The sequence below is a fragment of the Tenrec ecaudatus genome, chromosome 2, assembly GCF_050624435.1.
Source record: "Tenrec ecaudatus isolate mTenEca1 chromosome 2, mTenEca1.hap1, whole genome shotgun sequence".
NCBI classification, from domain to species: domain Eukaryota; kingdom Metazoa; phylum Chordata; class Mammalia; order Afrosoricida; family Tenrecidae; genus Tenrec; species Tenrec ecaudatus.
This window is the reverse complement of record NC_134531.1, coordinates 86,084,806-86,090,845: the sequence shown is the minus strand read 5'-3', so window position 1 is coordinate 86,090,845 and position 6,040 is coordinate 86,084,806. Positions and strand designations below refer to the sequence as shown.

Sequence of the window (6,040 nt, the reverse complement as noted above, 5' to 3'; positions counted from 1 at the left end):
TATTCAGAGTTATAACCTCCATCAGTGGGCTATGTGATGCAGCACGAAGAGCCCTTGTATCTTCCGTACAGGAGCACAAAATTGCATTTTGTAAAGCCTCTGTAGACATAGCCAGCATGGTCAAACCTTTACATGTGGACAAGAGACCTTGGAACAGGCAGACTGCCACTGGAAATGCAGTTCTTCACTTTCCTGCTAGCATACTCTTAGCACATTATTTTGCTCTTCAGGAATGCGAGTAATTCTTCATTTGAAAAAAGCAGGTCCCCTTTTGAATAGTGTTTAGAAGCTATTCCACCCCCAACAATAGCAACAATAAATCAAGATAGACCAGTACCAAATGAAGTTATAAACTTAGTTCTTATACCTAAAGTTCTATAACCCAGATATAATTGTAATTTAACTACAAAATCAGAGGTTTCATCAGCTACCTTGTGATTTTAAAATCCATTTTCAACCCCCAGGAAGATTTTCACACTAATCGCCAGGAACTTCATAAGTTTCATCGACACATGTGTTGCTTAGCTTGGAGTCTGTCAGAAAGGACCTGCAGATGACCGTCTGTGATGCATTCACACAGAGATCTGTGTTGAGACCTACCAAAAACCACAGCACGTAAAGCACTGGGCTGGTTTCACATCCGAGGCCTGCCAGAGGACCTCAGACCCCTCTGAAGGAGCCCACCAAGCCGCTGCCTCCCTGACCAAGTCTTGTCATCCACAACAAGATATGCCTTGAGTTGCTTAATTCACAGATTTTATGTTCGTCCTTCAGAACCCAGTGCCTACTTTTCAGTTCAGAAATATCAGGCTACTCCTGCTGTTTTCTTTGTGCAACTTTCTTGGCGGTCTGGTAAGTTTATCTTTGACCTGTTGTGACTCATATGACAATTTGACCTGCAGCCAATGATGCCACCAGGGACCTCTCGCTCACCATGACGGTCCCACACACAATTCTGGCCGGCTGCTGGGCATTTTCACACTTAGCCTCTGCAAACAGTCTTGCTGTGGTATCAGATTGGTGCCTCCACTCACACTTCCAATCTCTCTAGATGGCGTCCTGCAATTGATATACAAATCTCCGTTGTGGGACCGCTGATTTCCATTAACGTTGTACAGTGCGAGCTACCAACATTCTGTGCTGTGTCCTGCCCACACACGACGTTTGCCGCGTGGCCATTGTAGCCGCCTGTGCTCCCCACCACGGCAGAGCCCACAAGGTTCTTGTCAATTTTCACCTCCATCATCGCTTCTGTAGTCGTCTTTCGTGCTTCTTCAACCACCTCGGCTGGAACAATGGCTTCACAGACAACAGACTCTCTCCGTCCTTCAATCCAATTGATAGCAGTAGACTTCCTGTCGCTACAGTCGTTACCACTAACGGTCAGAACCTGCAGTGCAGGGAAAAACCTGGTGCAGTTTGAAAGTGCATTCTCTGTACCCTTTGCAATCGTGTTCCTCCCCCTGGCATCGCCCGTCCTAGACTGGAAATGAATATAAAGACCGTGCTAGCCAGACTCGCGTGAATTTCCTGTAGCTGTTCAAATCTACTGGTGCCGTCAAGTGCCTCCTTCATCACTGAGAAGGCTTGGGGCTGTCAAACCAGCCTTTCACTCCTGCAGAGTCGCAGGCAGGAGGAAGATGCACCGCAGGGCCCTGAGTGATCCTGTCAGCAAGCACTCGGCTGCTGGCACCTCCTCCAAGACCTGTTGCTCTGCAGCATCTGTTAGTGCTGGCCACAAGACCATCTTCTGGTGCTGCCATCGGAACCGGAAACTCTTTCCCATCCCAGCACAGTGGTCCTGCCGCTCCACCTGGGATGGGCATGCATCCAACCAGCACGCCCCCATCACCACGGAGTAGTTACAGTGCCTGTAAGGTAGCTACTGCAGAGAAGAAGAAGGCTCTGGGCGCCTTCTGGAAAGCATTTGTTGGCAAATAGATACACCAGGCTCATAAGTTTCCTTCAGGGTTTCCAATTTAGAAGGTGGGCTGTGCTTGGCCTTGACTAATCTGATGACCTCGGTATCACTGTGGCCTTTTGCACCTTTCTCTGCACCCCAAAGATCTTCAAACATTCTTCATTAGGCCGAGGCTCCCGGAACGCTCCGTGTCCGATTTCCTCATCTCCAGTACTGGTGCAGGAACACGGGCAGAAGAGTTACTAACCACACACGTGGCCCTGTTGGTGTCAGTTTCTGTCACTAAGGGTTCTATAACTCCAACTTTGCTTTCCCAAGTTGATCCCAGTCTTCTCTCCCACTGTGTGAACTTGCTGGTTATTTCTGACCAGTGGAGGTTCACTTCTGCAACAGCCGTCTGGAGCTTTCTTTTGGGTCCCTATAGGAGAGGTGATGGGAGATTTTAGTGGCAGTGCAGAGTCTGTCTCTGTTTTTTCAAAGAAGATGTACTTGACAGCCAGAAGAAGAGCTAAACTTATAGTAATGACTTGTTCAATATCCCTGCAGATCATCTTGGGGAGATAAAATTGCCAGAGGGAGACATTTGGTTCAATTCTCTTGGACACATTTTCATCCAATCTTAGTGAAACCTTGGACTTTTCTGCTGTATTGTTTTGAGGAGAAAGATCGGCTATCCAGTGACTGTGGGCATGAATGAGAAGCAGGCCGGGAGACATAATCATCTTGACCCTCTGAGTCACACGATTTGGTTTATTTTTTTTCTTCTTTTAAAACTCGTGCAAAATGGCTGAGCTGCCGGATTGGACGACCCTCAGCTTTCCCGAGGAACCTGTAATACTAAGGACACACAAGCTGGAAAGAAAGTCATGAACACGAAATAGTCGGCAAGGACTGACATGCAGCCCCAAAGCACACGCTGCCCAGTTGATGCACCCCTGACATGGTGCCCACTCCAACCACAAGACCTTCAACAAGAGCATGAAGGGTGAATGTGGGACCCAAAATTGCCATTCCATGAGCAATGTTTTCCCTTACTTCATCCTGTGAATTAGAACTCAGGGCAAACTTTGCTAATGCACTTGCTCTAGAAAGATCAATCAAAAGTAGGATAAATGGCAATGCTTTGTCCAAGTCTGTCAATGTTTTATCCAAGAAATAAATGACAACTACACTAAATACAAAACTGGAGAAAATTGTGAAGAGGTCAGCAAAACTAAATTCTATTTGATCCAAGTGGATGTAAATTCTAGAACTTGAAATAAATATGCAGGATTTCTATGCATCATGTTATTGTCAGAATTATAATGTCACAGCTCACAATGTCCTCTTCAAACTTTGGACACTTATAAGTTCAACCCCAGATCTCATCTTTATCAGTCAACATGGATGTCATACAGATGGTCAATGTCACCGTCCCCACTCCGACTTCCCAGGGATGGGAAGCCACAAAGAGGCCGTGCATTTGAAAATGTCTGGACAACATTGTTGCTACAGGGTCCTTGGATCCTCTCGATCTCACTAGAGGCGACCAAGCCAGGGCCCTGGCAGCCCGGTGGTCTCATCAACGGAGACATGGAATGTAGGTGCCATCTGCTTTCTTCCCCACATTTTGCTCTGGCACTCTGATCTTCTGTGTGCCTTTGCTGAGGGTGAGTGTGGAGCCGGGCCATGATGTAAGAGCTAATTGTTCTTCAGTTGGAGCTAGGATTTAGTTTGAGCCCCATTCTTGGATCTTTGTGTGCATTTTCTGCTTTTGGCTCCCTTTCAAAACTTCCTTGTTAATTTATGGTAGTGACTCATCAATCATCCCCCTGGGGCATAACGATCTTCCACTAATGTTGTCTTTGAATAGCCCTCATAATAATTTTTTAAAGCCCTGTTGAGAGAGGGTTATTGGGCCAATGTTAACTTTCATAGTTTCATCACGTTTATGTCTTTATATTTTGCAATTCAAATCTCTAATATAAATCTACCAAGGGACATCGATGATTATTAAATCTTTGTCACTGAGGCCCAAGTGCCACACACTGCGGGCATCTGTGTCCCACTTGTTCTTTCTGCTCAAGTCAGCATCACCCTCTGCTTCTCCCCGGTGGTGCAGTGGTTATGCCCTGGGCTGCTGACCACAAGGCTCATCATTGGAAACCGCAAACCACTCTGCTGGGGAAAGAGGAGGCTTTCTAACTAAGAGGTTCAGTCTTGGTAATTCCCAGGGCAGTTCTACCCACTTGAATAGGGTCACTCTGAGTTTGCATTCACTCCATTGGCAGTAAGTGTTTGTCTTGTGAGACAATTTTAGCATGACTGGGTTTTCCCTTTAGCTATTTCCACTTCTCAGATGAAGTAGGTGTAGCTTTCACACACACCCTGCCTTCTCATATAGGGAAAATTATTTGACAAAGAGTTGGGGGGGGGGTGATTCCTTATTAAAATGTTTATTTTTTCTCATAATCACCTCCCTTAGTTTTAGTGTTGCTGTAACACAAATCCCACAAAGGAGTGACTTTAAAGAACAGGAATTTATTTTCTCACAATTTAGGAGGCTGAAAGTACACATAAGAGTCTCTGCCATTTCAACTCCTTCCTTATTGGTGGCCCCGAGCCCTCCTTGGCTCCCTGGAGAGCCTCCCGTGGTATCCATCTTCCTTAGCTTGTACTTGTATCTGTGTTTCGTCTGTTCCCCATAACTCAAAATGAATAGGTTTGGGCTACACCTTGGGCTGATGTTATTGCATTAATATAACAAATACCCTAGGTTATGGTCACAGGGATAGTGGTTAGAATTCCAAAGCATATTCTGTGGGGACACAATTCAATCTGTAACATTGACAATATACTGGTCAACTCATATACACACTTATCTTTATTGATTTGTGGGACTGACAGCCACAGCCACATTATTTCCCAATATGGTAAGCGTGGAAAAATTAAAACTTTTGAGCCATGCTACTTTTCAAAGAGGGCACTGGTAGGACATGAATTATTTCAATTATGATGTGGGTTACACAGACTGTATAGATTTTCTCCTCTCTATTACCTCATAATTGAATCAAGGGATCATTAACACAAAGTATACACACCATGGCTTCATAGTCCTGGAACTAAGGAGCACATAATAAATCCTGCTTCTCGCTAGTAAACCTCAAATGACACAGGTTAAAGAAACATGGTCTCTCAATCCATCAATTTCTATCTTACCTTGATAACAGTCATGAATGCTTTCCAATGCCAAAGCAGGGCAGGGCTGTAATTCAAAAAGAGTAAGATTTTCAAACCTTGAAAAACCACTTAAGATTTATGGGCCAGAATCAAGAGTTTATATCTTTTCCAGGGGCACAACGCTCAAATAAAAAAAAATGGGCCATATGGAAGCTTACCTGCCTTCCCTTAATAGGAATGCACTTAATGTACTTTCATGGGATTCAAATGCATTAACCCACATTTTTCACCTTTAAGATATTCAAGAATCCCTGTTATTTCAACTTACTTAAGAAAAAGTATTAACAGCCTACCGGCCGTTCATCTGAATGTACAGTGGAGCGTTATTATTCTTCTTATCCTGTAACAATTCCTCTCTGAAGATTCTGTGGAGCTTCTTCAGATTTTGTCTTGGGCTTCTGACTTGTCTATAGTAAAAGTCTCAGTTTGTGGAATTTCTATAGGCTTTACAGTTTGTGGTACTTAATAGGTAGAGTCTTCTGAAAAATGGGTTAGCATCTTTTAAAAAAAGCTTATTCTATTTTTAGATTGTAGAAAAACACAAACCCAACTGTACTTAAAGGATTGTGCTGAATGTTTCTGAATTTTTGTATAAATTTGATTAGCTCGATGTGTGGGTTAAGTGTATAGCTTAATTTGGGATCAAGTTATAGAAGAGTCATGAAAATGGTAATGGAATCGTCTTTCCAGAACTGAAGTGAGATGGAGCTAACTCAAAATACTTAGTGACTTGACCTTAAAAAAAAATTGATGCATGAGTCAAACTAGCTGCCTGTCCTGGAGTGCCACCACTTATCTGCCAGTTTGTTGTCCTGAGGTGGATTGTGTGTTGTTGTGTTACTGGAAGCTATATTCCTGATATTTCAAATACCAGCAGGGTCACCCAGAGTGAATAGGTGT

The 6,040-nt window shown here is 44.0% G+C and overlaps 1 pseudogene; it reads right to left on the bottom strand.

Annotated features, from left to right (window-relative positions):
* Positions 1-805: 805 nt before the first annotated feature.
* LOC142440032 (3-hydroxy-3-methylglutaryl-coenzyme A reductase pseudogene) lies at positions 806-3,404 on the bottom strand (annotated as a pseudogene).
* Between the last annotated feature and the right edge of the window lie 2,636 nt (positions 3,405-6,040).